Raw genomic sequence first — 13715 nt, forward strand, 5'->3', positions numbered from 1 at the left:
CTGCGAGAGAGAATGGATCAGAGAAGTGGGGTGGCAATCCCGCAGCCCAGCACACCCTCTCAGCTCTCCCCAGCCCCTGGCTCCCCTGGGTCACCCCTCAGAGCTCACCCCGCAGCGGGGGGTCAAGGTGTGCACCTGGGAATTGTCCTGCTCACACTGCACAGCACAACTCCACAGGCTGCAACGGGGAGCTTTGCATGCACTTACCATGCTAAGTGTCTAACCGAGCACTTGTGCACATGACAGGTGGAGAAACCAAGAAAATCGGTTTGAAACCTGTAATAATTGGCCTAAAGCCTGAACTGCTAATTAACCTGTGAATCTGCCGACTAACAAGGGCCCCAGCCTCTTTTTGGCCTCCTTTCGCCTCTCCTTGCCACAACAATATTTTATGTGTGTCTTTCTTTTTGTCCCAGATATTCAGAGTCCTTGCCAAAATGAGGTTCCTGCACTGTTTAGCTGTATAGGAATGTACAATATACTTTGCCAGTAATGCATCTTTTATCTTACAACCAACATTTTCTATTTCAAAATCCAGTGCTTTAAAGTACATTCACTTTTATAAAATCTTCAAAATGTTCAGTATATTCTAAATATGTTCTGAGACAAAGGAGACAAAATACAACAGGGCAGGTTCCCTAAAATGTAATGAGAACAAGCCTAAAAATAATACCACATTATAAAATCAGCATTTGCCATTCTACCTATTTTCTTATTGGATTTTTAGCCTTCAGACACAGATATTTTCAAAAAGCCACAAGTTCTTATGTAACTACATCACTCTCAGAACTGGCTTAAAGAAGAATATTCAAAAAAAGAACTCACAAAACTCTGTTTTAATTTATTTTCCCTGGTACTTCTGCCTACTGAATGATATTCTGTTAAAATAGACATCTTTCAACTCTTTCTGTCAACTTTTGGGTTACTTGCTATTACTTTTTAGTTAAGTGCCTGAGTACTAAAGCTTGCTAGCAAACAAAACAAAATGAACATTTTTCTGCTGCCACAGTCAGTCTTCTAGCCTGCAACTCATACACACACACTGTGGTGTCTCCAGTGCATCCCCAAATGAAGGCAGACTCTCATGGAAAGTCTGGAGACCTGGACTGGAATTTGGTTTCTTTCATACAGCTGCATGGTGGGAATTACTTGCTAATTAACACCTGCAGCCAGAAACTCAAAGTAAAGTTGGTTTAAAAAGTAATACCAGGATGAGACTTGGAGACATGAAACTGTCCTTCATATTTGCTGGCTCATTTTACCCTCTCCATCCTAATAAGTAAAATAAACAGGTTCTTAAAGAAGCATCTTCCTCACTGTTGGTAACAAAAAAAATAAAAAAGGCAAAACAACAACAAAGAAGTTCTAAAATAAGAAAGAGTTAAGAGTTAAACTCTTAAATCATGGTTGCTCATTATTTTACAAGCACACCATGACTGGGATTATTGTCACTTTACAGCCTTTATTGCTGTTGGGCAAACCTTTCTGCTTCAGTTACATCCACTGGACTAAACAGCATGATCCAAAATTAGCAGAACTGTGTGGGAAGGAAAATATTGTGCAAATACTACAGAATTTAAAACCTTGCCAGCTCTGTGACAACATATATTGAAAAAATACTACATTGAAACAAATGTTCGCAACCAAACTATCAAACTTTGGAAAACAGGGATTTACAGCAGCCAGAGTAACCCCAAAATGTACAAAAAGAGTATCAACTAAGCACAGACTCTCCTGCCATCACAGCACTCCTATGTGAGCACAGATGCAGGCTTAGGTAAAGCCCTGGAGCTGTACTGGGGATGAAGATGTGCCCCAGGATAAACCCACTCCCTCCTGTGACCCATCTGGATGTAGCAGGCACAGGCTGGGCTGCTTTCACGCCAGCTCACTTCAACATCACTTATGTCCAGCTGAGCTTTTCCACACAGGAAGCTTTGCTTGTTGCATTGCAAAGAGCAACATTCCAGATATGAATAAATGCTCGGGTCCCTGACATACAGATTTATCTGATCTGCTGAAGAATTCCAAAAATGTATGGTCTCTGCACACAAACTGTCTTAGCCCTTGGAGAGTTTTGCTAAAAGCCTAATCTGGATCTTGCTGCAATTCTAAGGGCACCATTTCCTGCTCTATCCAATAAGGGCTTGGAGAACAAATAGCTCTTGACTACCCTGCTTTAGTTTTCACTTAATCCATTATCATGTTGTGTGAGAGCTCTGAACTGAGCAGAAAGAGGGTTTTTTTCAATACCTAGCAATGTGGATGGACCCCAGAGTGCTCAGTCTGCTCCTCGCACTGGGCGTGCGTCAGCAGCACAGACAATTCTAAGTCTCAGGCTAACCTACGCACTAAAGACAAAATTGTATTTTAGGGGAAAAATGGTTTGTTGCTAAGGATATTAAAATCCAAAGGCTACAACGTAAAGCATTTGCAGAGGTGACAAGAACTGAGTAGCACACTGCTATCTCCTCACTGGAGATGGTGGGGGGGAGAAGATTGTATTAATTGCCAAATCGTCTGTTCTAGGGGGAATTTTAGTACAAACTCCCAAGGCTGGTTCTGCTAAAAGCAAACAGTAAACCATTAACAATAACATTTGCTTCCTCCCCTCCTCCAGCAGCAGCCTGTACCATGAACTTTTCACATTGCAGTCAGGAGAGGAAGGCAGTGACCTGCAGCACAGGGACTCGGATCTGTGTTCTCAGACCCTCCAAGCACAGCAGATGCTATTCTTGCTCCTTTTTCTCTCTAGCTATGATTTTAACATACCCAAAATATCTCCTGAGGAAAACATCCAACAGAAATGACAGTTTTTAACAGTTCAAAGCACAGCTGAGCCTAACAGAACCTCATGAAGAAAATGCTGAGGTTTTTAGTTTAAAAGCTTTTCTTACAGAGTTTGAAGGCCCAGCTATGATGAATAATGTGTTGTTTCACATCATAAAAAAACCATACAGAGAATCTTTTACACTGAAAGGTACAAGGCATCCAAAACATATTTTTATAGGCAGACACACATATGTACATATATACACACATACATATTTATAGATAAAAATATCTGTATGTAGCAACAATATTTCATAGCTGGTGTATATAGTATTTCTACTTAGATCATGAAAGAGATCACATTACATATATATCTGTACATCTATACACAACACAGAGAAAATGGGGGAAGGGGAGATGATAAAGAAACATGAGCACATAAATACTGCTGGAGAGGAAGGGAGCAATGAGGTTGTTTTAATACAAGTTCCAAGAGGAAGATTTAGGCAGTACATCTGTCCCATCATTATGGCCAAGGGACAGATGGGGAAAAAATATTGAGCATGCAGAGAAAGAGGAGTGGAAACAGCAGGCAGTCAACATGAAGAAACTGATGCATTTGTTAAAATTATTAATTGCAGGCATTTGGGAATTCTCTGTATTTTACACTTTCTGCTTTTTGTCTGCCTCACTTTGTGTTCTTGCCCACTGCTGCCCAAGTACTGCTGTAATAAAGACCAGGGATCACAAGTTAACAGGCTTGAGTAGGACAGGTCTCAACAATGTCTCAATAGCCAACATTCCAGAGATCATTCTGGCACTGGGACAGACACACCAACTTGCTTTTAGCCAGGAAAGCTTACAGCAGACTTTAGAACAGAGCAGTGTCTTGACTCCAGCCTGCTAAGGAGATTTCCTTGCTCCCATAACACCCATTAGCAGTCATCACTTATGGAATATGAAGGAAGCAGACAGCAGTTTCCCCAAGAACACTAAAGTGGAAAACTCATTGTGGGATTACAAAAATTCTTTGAGCACAAAAAATTTCGTAAATTAATTTGCAAGACATTGCTGCATTTATACACCTGGAAGAAGCAAGGAACACCATCAAAAGAACTGCTCTAAAATTCAGCTTTGCTCATTTGCTTGAGGACTAGGATTGCATCTTTTGACAAGGGAACTCCCAGACCCCACTCCCTCCAGTAGCACAGGTCTGTGTGCTGGTTCATTGCTGTTCATTTGCCAAGATGCAGCAGCAGCAGAAAACTTCAAAGTGCTTCAAAGTCTCATGTACTGGAGCATAAATAACTTCACTATCCAGATGCAGGTGAATTCTCACCCTGGCTACCAGCTCTGCCTTTATAGCCAGAGAGGTGTCACCAGGAGAGAGCCATAACTGACCATAACATATTCCTGATTCCCTGAACAGCTGACAAGTGTTAGACTAATTCACCACAGGCAAATATTGAGGTCTGGACTGCAGCTCAGTACAGCAGTCTGAGCACTTCAGAGAACTGTTTTCACTCACTCCACATGCAGAATCACCATTACTACAGATTAAAAGATGCTGCTTTTAAAACCCAGCCTCACATGCCACAACACACAGAAAAAATAAAATAAATCACTTTCAGTAATAAAATAAATGCACATTTATTTTTTAAATATTGTAATGTATATGACATTAAAGACAGCATTACAATAGAATATTCCATGCAGTCACTCTTTTTAAGGTAGGTCTAGATGAAAATGTCTCATCTCTGAATGCTGCTGTAATTAGAAGTATCAACATTTAGCTGCAGTTTTCCACAGCCAGACAAAACACCAGTGTGTTCTTTATTACTACACCACAAAAGAAGTACAATGTTAGGAAACACACCATCATTGACAAGTTACCTGTTTCCTATTTCTATCATTGCAAATTATTGAAAGCAACAGGTAAAGCTCCATTTTTTTGTTTTTTTTCAGAAAGATATATCAGATATATTTTTAAAGGGGAAAAAAAAAACACCTGACCACTGATTTGTAACAAAAGAAACGTGTCTTACATGGAGTACACCTGTTCTTTTGAGTTATAAAACTTATTAAAATAACTGATTGGATGAACCCTACTTTTTTCTGCTTTGATATATTTTATAGGTCTGTTTTTGTGTATCTGTTATATCTAAGACCTAATTCAGTACTGCTGCAAGACTGTAGGCACTGCATTCACAATTAATAATGCATTTCCAGGTACAAAAATGTAGCATAAATAAAATAAACAGACAAACACATGAGGAAGAGCCACCCTCATTACACAGCTGGAAAAACACGGCACAGAGACTAAAAGGCTTTTCCTAAGGTTGCACAGGAACCCACAACAAAGTGGGAATGAATTCCCTCCACAGAACTCCAGTTCAGTGTCACAGCCAAATGCTACTCTTCCCCAAGCCCCAAGGTCCCACTTCCACCTGTGGCACATGGAGCACACGGAGAAGCTGCAGGAACAGCTTCATCACAGCTCCACCACAGCCCTGCTCCCCATTCTTCACTCCCAGTTTGTCACCTCCAGCGACTGCACTACTTTAATCACTTCAGAAGTGACTGTCTGCAGACCAGACAAATACAGTGATCCATTCTTCTGGTTGGTAGGAAAAACCTTTAGCTTCCACTAAAGCCCCATTTGTAAGCACCAGATGCAAAATTTAGAAGTTGGATCCCATGAAACAGCTCAGTAAAGACGATGGGGTTCACGAGGAAATGAAGCTCTGCAGGGCATCATTCAACCAAAATAAGAGAAGCTGAGAATTAACACCAACATTTTTCTATTTTCCAAGATACTTATTATAATTAGGAACAAGAGGAAAGGCATGATTGCAAGTTAAGCACTGTGCAGACTGCATGAAGTAAGTATTGTGAGGCTGAATCAAGGCAAGACAAAAAAGCGGCTGGAAATTAAGTGGCTTGTGAAACTTCCACTGTTTAAACTAATCAGTTCATTGTGTTAAGGGATTCATGGTAACACCATCCACTTAGTGCCTTGGTAAGTGAGCTCCTCTAATCCTCCTCCTTTTTCACTAGCTAGCACTTTCTCCAGTCCTATGGCATCAGCCTGGGATGTCACAAATAAACGACTGAGATCTAATTACAGAGGCAGTGCGTGCCAGGAAAGAGGATGAGCAACATGGGAAAAGACTCCCAGCATTATCCCAAAGAGGCACTCGAGGGGAAGCAGGGTTGGCAGGGAGTGGGGTGAGTGGGTACCACAAAGCTGCAGGAAAAGTACAGTGCATGCACTTTTGCTGGATCTTCAGCCTGGAGAAGCCTTCAAAAACGATGTTTGAAAATCACTACACCATCACATACCCTGATGCTTTGCCCTTAGACTGCAGAGTGATGAAGAGTGCTGCAGTACAGGAAATATCGTGGGTAAATAAAATAGACTGAGGTCAGGCAGCCCAGTTAGCTCTGCTCACTTTTCTCTTCAAAGACAGATTCTTAAAATTACTCAACAACCACAAAATAAACAGGATTTTTAAAGATTCCTCTCAGTGACCACAGGAGAGAGGCTGGGTTTGCCAAAGGCAGGAGGAAGAGCTGCTGGGTGCTTCCCTCCTCTCAAAATTATATACTCTGGATATAAGAGCACAGATGAAAACTGAGTATTGACATTTTACTAAAAATCCATTCAACACAAGGTTTGGGTGGTGGTTGATCCTGCAAAGATCTGATGTCTACAGTGTCACAGAGACACTTTTTGCTTCACATAACTGAGAGCATTTTGCTTTCTCTTAACATTTGCTACACATACATGCATATACACAACAGATATACCTGAATGCATACATTTTCACACTATTATTGCTGGTTGAACTAAAATTATGTTAGTAGCATAGACTGTCCTTCATCCCAGCCTGATCAGGTATCACTGACACTTTGCATTTCACAAATGAGAACACTGTGGATAATTATCACAGCTGCAGAATTCTTTCAGTGTCAGCTCCTCCATCTGTATAGCTCAGGGACAGGACTAAGATATTCATCTCTCTGGGAGAAAACTGCTTGAGAAAGCATAAAGGACATCTCAGGCTATGGTAAAATAGTAGTAACTTCATTTTGCAGACGAGGGGAATACAAGCTATTGAAGATGTAAAAGCCACTAATGGAGGAGCACAAGCTGGAGGCTAAGAGACCCCTGTAATAGTTCTCATTTACTCAATTTGCACAAACGTAAATGATGAAATAATACAAAAGGCATAGAAGGATGAAATCCAAAACAAAAATCAGCTTTTGAACCTTCCTTACGATCTTGGGTTTATCCTGAGAGGGCTCTTTTGGGGCGTCAGACATTTTCCCTTCTGCCTGAGGAAGTAGATACTGTCACTATATATTTATACTCTACTTCCCTGCTTTTGAAACACCAGGGCGTAGGCTTGGCAGTGCTTTCTGAATTCCCAGGGCTTGTCCATAGCAGAGGCCTGTATAAAAGAACTTAACCCACTGAAAATTCACAACCTTCCCACATTTTTCTCCTGGGCTGAACCTGCTGCAGCTCCCACTTCAAACAGGGAATTCACAAGCTGCAAGCTCCTGTGAAAGAGATTTTTGGGTGAAATCCTCTCATCTGCAGCCAGTCAGGATAGAAAAAGGTACTTCACATTTGCACCTGAACTGCTGGTTTGGTGAACTTCACTAGACAACACAGAAATTAATTCCAGTTAACAGTTATGCCACTTCCCCTTTAACAGTCGTGCATGACAATGTATGCTGAAGGACCAAGAGGTTTAGAATAGCATTTTACTTACAGTTAAAATAAAACTCTTATGGGCCAAGAAGCAGTTGAACAGCTGCCTGCAGCTCTCTGAAGGGTAGGTCCAAAGACAGCAGAACACAATTTTTCTCAGTTGCCAGGAGATAGGAGGTGGGACAAAAGCCTCATACTGCAGCTTGTGGGGTCTAAGCTGGGTACTAAACCTCTTTTATACTAAAATGGTGATGCAGCACGTGAACAGCTACTCAGAAACACATCTCTGTCCTTGGAGAGTTTTAAACCTTGACTCAGTAAAGCCACTGCTGGCACAGCGTTGGCAATAACCCTGCCTCAACTGGAAGGTTGGGCTAGATGATCCCCAACCAACATTCCCAATTAATGCCTCCGTGCCACTAAAATGCTGCAGGTATTCTACACTGAGAAAGGCCAGAACTGCAGGAAGGAATCCTTCCCAAAGGCTAAGGACTTACACATTTTTTCTCTCCTTGTCTTTGTGACTCTTGTGTCAAACCCTTGAGTGCATCAGTGAGAGGGAGCCCATCCTGTCTGACAGGGTGACAGCAGTACCAGCCTCACTGCTACAAGCCTGCAGTTATTCAGGTCCTCACAGGGTTTCTGTATGGATTGTAATTAGAACTTTTGTTCAAGTATCTTGGAATCACAAGGAAGCATTTGTCACAGCACATTTTTTTAATATATATTTTAAAGCTAAAAATATATAGAGCACAACAGCCTCAAGCAGTCTTGTAATTGGAAACATCAGCCATGAGTCACATTAAAAAGTGATGCAATATATGGAAAGCAATTGGTTCAATGAATCAGGGATGCACAAGTTGAGTTTACAACACTAATGCAATCTGCACTCAAAAAAAATTATCTGACTCAGTCTAGTGTCTTGTCAGAGAAGGAAATTCAGCTCCTAATTCATTCATTGGCTGTAGGGGTAAAAATGGTCTTTATGCTTAAAAAAAAATGAGGATACAAATAGCAGACATGGACTTGAAACCCAGCTTTTGCATTCAGTTCTGCTACATGCTTCCTATATAACATTTTGCAAATCACTGAGAACGAATTTTGTGAAACAACCCACTAAGGGAGAAGCATCAACTTCTGAGTACTCAAAGCAATACCCAGGTTTTCAGTGGAGCTGTTGCTGAAGTTTGCTGGAATGAGGGTGCTCAGGCTCTGAACAGTCACCCTGGCTGGCTGTGCATGCACACACCTGATCATGCTACTTAGCAAGTTACTCTGGGCCAAAGCAGAATCCATTTGATACTTCACTTCTGTTTATTAACCTGTCAGTGAAGCTATTCCTGAGGTAAGAAATAACATGGAACATTTCTCCCTCTTAATGGCTGCCTAGAAACTATGGCATTATCTCATTCTGAAAAGCAAGAAAACAAATGGGGCACCTGGAACCATAATGAAGCGTGACTTTTATTTTCAGCACACTTAAAATAATGAATGTGTGGAGCTGCACTGGCTCCAGCCAGAATTGCTGCCTTTGTGTGGCCACTGATTAGATGAACCAGTTTGTTACAGACAGCTAGGCTGTCTGATTGAGATAAATGCCTTTGCTAAGCACAGTCAGACTGCCTCAATTTATTTTTCTGGTGTTGCTACCCAGCTAAAAGTACAAATTGCTTTACCTGAACGTTTCTATATTTAATATTTTATACATTACTTTTATTATCTACTTTTATATATATTTTATATAGTATATATATTATATACTTTTATTTTCAACCTGAGCTTGGAATTCTTTGGGACTGTGTAGACTGTTTGACTCTATTAATAAAATTTATACTTACCAGGTCTTTTGGATTTTGTACTACAATTTCCCCTTTTTAAATTTATAAAATCTTTTTTTTTTTTTCTTTTAGAAAGGGAGGTGGAACATAAGGCAGGAAATACCTGAATTATGATCACTGGCTAACAATCATGAAGCAGAACTTTTGTTCACAATTCATGGAGAAGGTTCTGCAGTTTACCTGTGCCTATTTGACAAAAAGTTTTTATTAACTGCTCATAAGAAAGATAATTTCTTGCTTCTCATCTTGCAGGCAAGGCAGAAGCTTTCCGGGTCATCAACAGAGAGAAAAGGATTTATTGTATTTGTGAGACATGAAAGAAAACCAGTAATTGCAGCAGACCTTACTTAGGACATTAGATCCAGTCTATCACATTTTGGTCTCAGAAGTAATCCCAGACACAATTTTCCAAGAAGAAGAATCTTGGATCATTTATTAGGTAAGGAACAACCACAAGAGACTGAAATCACCAACATTTTTCGTCTGAACCAATTGTTTGTTTTGTTGTGCCTCTGCCCTCTCATTCCTCAAAAACTATCTCAGATACTGGGACCACAAATAAATCCAAATTAGCATTACTAAAGCTGAGTCACATCTTGCTGAATGATAACAAGTAGAAGGCATGTTTTTTGAAAAGTTGAAGATAAATGGGACCACAATGGCATTTGGTCCATATTTCTCCAGGGTGATGTTGCTGCAGTTCCTTCCCAAGGGACTCTTGTCACAGATCACATTTGGGCAGTAACTGAAAGCTTAGCTCCAAGTGGCATTACCAGGAATTTTTTGCTGCATTACATTATATCCCCCAAGGTGCAGGAGAACATTACTTGCAAGTTTGATGGCTAGTGTGCATTAGAAAAATGAAGCCATTAAATTCTCATGAGCTTTTCAATTTTTCATGTTATAATACTCCAGAAATGCTTTTTGTACCCAGGGCATGCACCAGTTACCACAACAGCAAAACCTGACTCTTCCTATTTAAGTCTCTTCCTCGTGTCTCAGGCTCTCCCCTTTATTTAGAAACATCCTCAGTGTGGGTCCTTATGGCTCAGGACAGAAGGACAGAAGGACAGAAGTGGCCCTGACTGAGAAGGACGTGCTCCAAGAAAAAGACCTGCTGTCTTTTCTAAGCTGCATCTTGTTCTGTACCTTGGGCTTTCTCATTTTGCCTCAATATTTTTCACTACAGTTCCAATTTCAGCTCGTGTTTCTTTTTTCTGTAACTGAATATTGGCATCTTAAGATGTCTTTTAGACCAATCTATTGCCCTTTTCTATGAATTTATTACAATCAGATCCATTAGTTTTAGACCCTGTCCATACTGAGTTACATTTGTGGATTTCTATCACTCCCTAATGATTGTAGTTTACAGCTTTTCAGACTATCATTTCCATTTTGGGCTGGTAAATGCCATCCACCAGAGTCTTTCCACCAGGCAGAATGAAGATTCTATTTTTTGGCTATTTCAGTTGCCTTCAGGCAATTTCTAAGGACTTGAGAAATGTCTTTCCAAACTTTTTAAGACAGGCACTGATTCACTTTTACACAGAATGCTATGAAAACCTCTTGTTTCACTTGTTTAGCAAAAGAAAAAATTCCAAATGCTCCAACTTGTGCCACAGAATTGAACAAACAGAAATGTAGAACTGGATTAGCAGATACCTCTGCCTTCATGTGAACCTGGCTGAGGAACTCAAATGTGTGAGCAGAGATCAATTAGTACACATTTTCTACTCTGTAATCTTCACCCCTCAATTAGTTATAATTTCCTAATTAATTAAATTAATTAAACATAGCTGTAAGATGCAGAATCCTCCCCAACATCACCCGATAAACAATTTAATCCTCATAATTAAAAAGATCTTAATATCACAAAAGTGAAATCAGAGACTCAACAGACCCCCACAAGCTACAAATGACCAGGATGGATGATGTATTAACACACTTCTGCCTCACTAACAAGTTCTGTTTCAGAAAAATAACCAGCTTACACCTTCTTATGCAGTTTATAGCAGAAGCCTGTCATGCTGTCCCTACACAAATAAATTTAAGTTGCATGTGTTTTATGTAGAGAAGAACAGACTTATGAGGGAGTAAGAGTAGCTTCACAAATTTCAATCTGCTGAAGCCTCCAAAGCCCCCTTTTAAAAATCAAATATACTTCATGTCATGTTTTTATTAGCAAGGAATTTCTTACGCTGTCACATTATTCTTTCACCAAGTTTGTTTATTTTTCTCTGAAGGTTTCTCCAGAGTAAAGCAGTATTGATCAATGTAATGTCATTGACCTCCGAACACAACATGTTAAATAATTCTCACTGTGCACATTCCATGACCAAACTGATGTGAAAACAATAATAAATGTTCAGAATAGGAGCTGATTAAATAAAGCCCCTGGAATTTGAGGCTCACACGCTTTAGTCCTATAACCTAGAACTGCCTCTCTTTTTGTTTATATGAGCTTACCATGCAAATGATTTTATTTGCAATTTGTAATTGAAAAATAAATCTACTTCAGAGCTGTAAAACTCAGTTTCAAAACTCAAGAGTTCATATTATAAAGAAAAGAACCCTCAGTATCTCAGACTAGACCAACTGATTGAAGTTTGCAAGCCCAGAGACTATTTTGGGCAACCTTACAAAAATGCACCAGCCTTCTCTCTCTCCTTTGCCCTGCCCTGAGTGCATTTGTTATACCATGTTTTACTTATCTTACACCTTCTACATTAATATATTCCTGTCACACTCCAAACTCTTTAAGATTTTATTCCTATTAGCATGTCCAAGGAATTCCAGCCTGCAGATTCTGCTCCGCACTTACCGCACCCAAAGAATGTGGAGCAGAAAAAGTGGGACACGGAAACAAGAGAAGCTGATACTATTTATGATGCCTTGTATTTTACTGGTGGGGAGAATGGCAAATATGACTATAAACACTAAAAGTCATTACTAAGGATGTAGTGAACTCTGATGCAGTGCACACAAATCTCAGTAGACGTGTTTTGGGAAAGGAAACTTAAAGCTAAGTGAGTCCTACAGAGCTGACACTGATCTTGCCACAGATCTCTCTCCAGTTCTGACCACACCTCAGCAAGCGTCCCAGAGCTTTAGAACCATCTCTGGACACATGGCAATTAAGCATAAGCTACAGGAAAAAGCATCTGTGAGCTGTTATTCAGGAATAAAGTTATTTTGATTCAGCAAAATAATCTGTAAAGACATGGAACTCTCTACAACCTGCCGGACTTAGTCCCTCAGAAGGCCCCAGAGATAATAAATGAATACCTGCTTCAAAGAGGTAATAACTCAGCTATATAAACTGTTAAGGATACAAAAAGCACCAAAGATGAATACAGATAGGGCAGGCAGAGTAACAGCAAGAAGCAATGAGGAGTAGTTTTCTATGTAAGCAGGTTAATCACAGTCAAGTTTTTGTAGGCATGAAAAACCCCAGCATTTAAAAAAAGGGTTTCAGGAGAGGAAAATAAGTAAGCAATACAGATGTTCATGCAGCTTATGTCTTAGATGACATGGATGGACTCAAATGGGTGCTGATTCCCTGTCAAATGTGAGGCTACAAAACTCTTCAGTGGCAATATTCTGAAGAGAAACAAACCAGACCAGACTACAGCTGCTGAAGGCAAGGAAATGATGTTGCAGTAACCAAGATGCAAAATCACTGACAGCTTGGATGAAAGCTCAGCAGTGTGCAAAGACAGGAAAAGCTGTCATGCAGGCAGAATTAGCAGGATTTTGATAGGCTGGATGGAAAGAGAGAGGAAGAACTGTGAGTTGAAGGGAATGCTCAGATTACTCATTCACTGAGAAAGCAGCACAGCAGCTGGAAGGGGACAATGCAGGAGCCCTTGGGCAGATGAGGAGTTCCAGGTTAGCAATGTTTTGTTTAAGGCAAGGCAGAGATGAGGGGGCATCAGAGGTGCACTGACATCATAGGTTGGTCAAAAGCTGGTGGATGTTGAGCACAGAAGCAGATTTCCAACACTCCTTACTTTACTTCATTAATTCCATTAGCTTTGCCTAGACAACTACTTAACCATTCCAGAAAGGCTGGGCTTTACACTGTGAACCAGTGACAGTGAAGCTGTTTTAGTACTTTAGTTCTCTTGCAGCTACCTCATTTGACATGGATTGCTCAGCAGATTTCCACAGCTCGTTAATATTTTCTGCAAGTTAACTCTCAGTTCAGACTGGTGGTTGTACTTCAGTGTGTCTCCAGTTACAAGGTTTCTACCACTGCCTTTTCACACTTTTCTCTACATGATGCCCCTTATTCTCAAGATGCTTCCATCTTCCAATAGCTAACAAGAGCTGCAACTTCTGATCCATCCATGAAGAATATTTGGATCCAGCAATAGGAATCTGAA

General features: G+C 40.3%; 1 protein-coding gene across 1 annotated transcript in view; it reads right to left on the reverse strand.

The window, feature by feature from the left end:
* HSPA12A (heat shock protein family A (Hsp70) member 12A) overlaps positions 1-13715 on the reverse strand; it is a 40814-nt gene that overhangs the window by 12499 nt on the left and 14600 nt on the right. The window lies entirely within an intron of this gene.

This window comes from Parus major, chromosome 6 (assembly GCF_001522545.3).
Source record: "Parus major isolate Abel chromosome 6, Parus_major1.1, whole genome shotgun sequence".
Taxonomy (NCBI): domain Eukaryota; kingdom Metazoa; phylum Chordata; class Aves; order Passeriformes; family Paridae; genus Parus; species Parus major.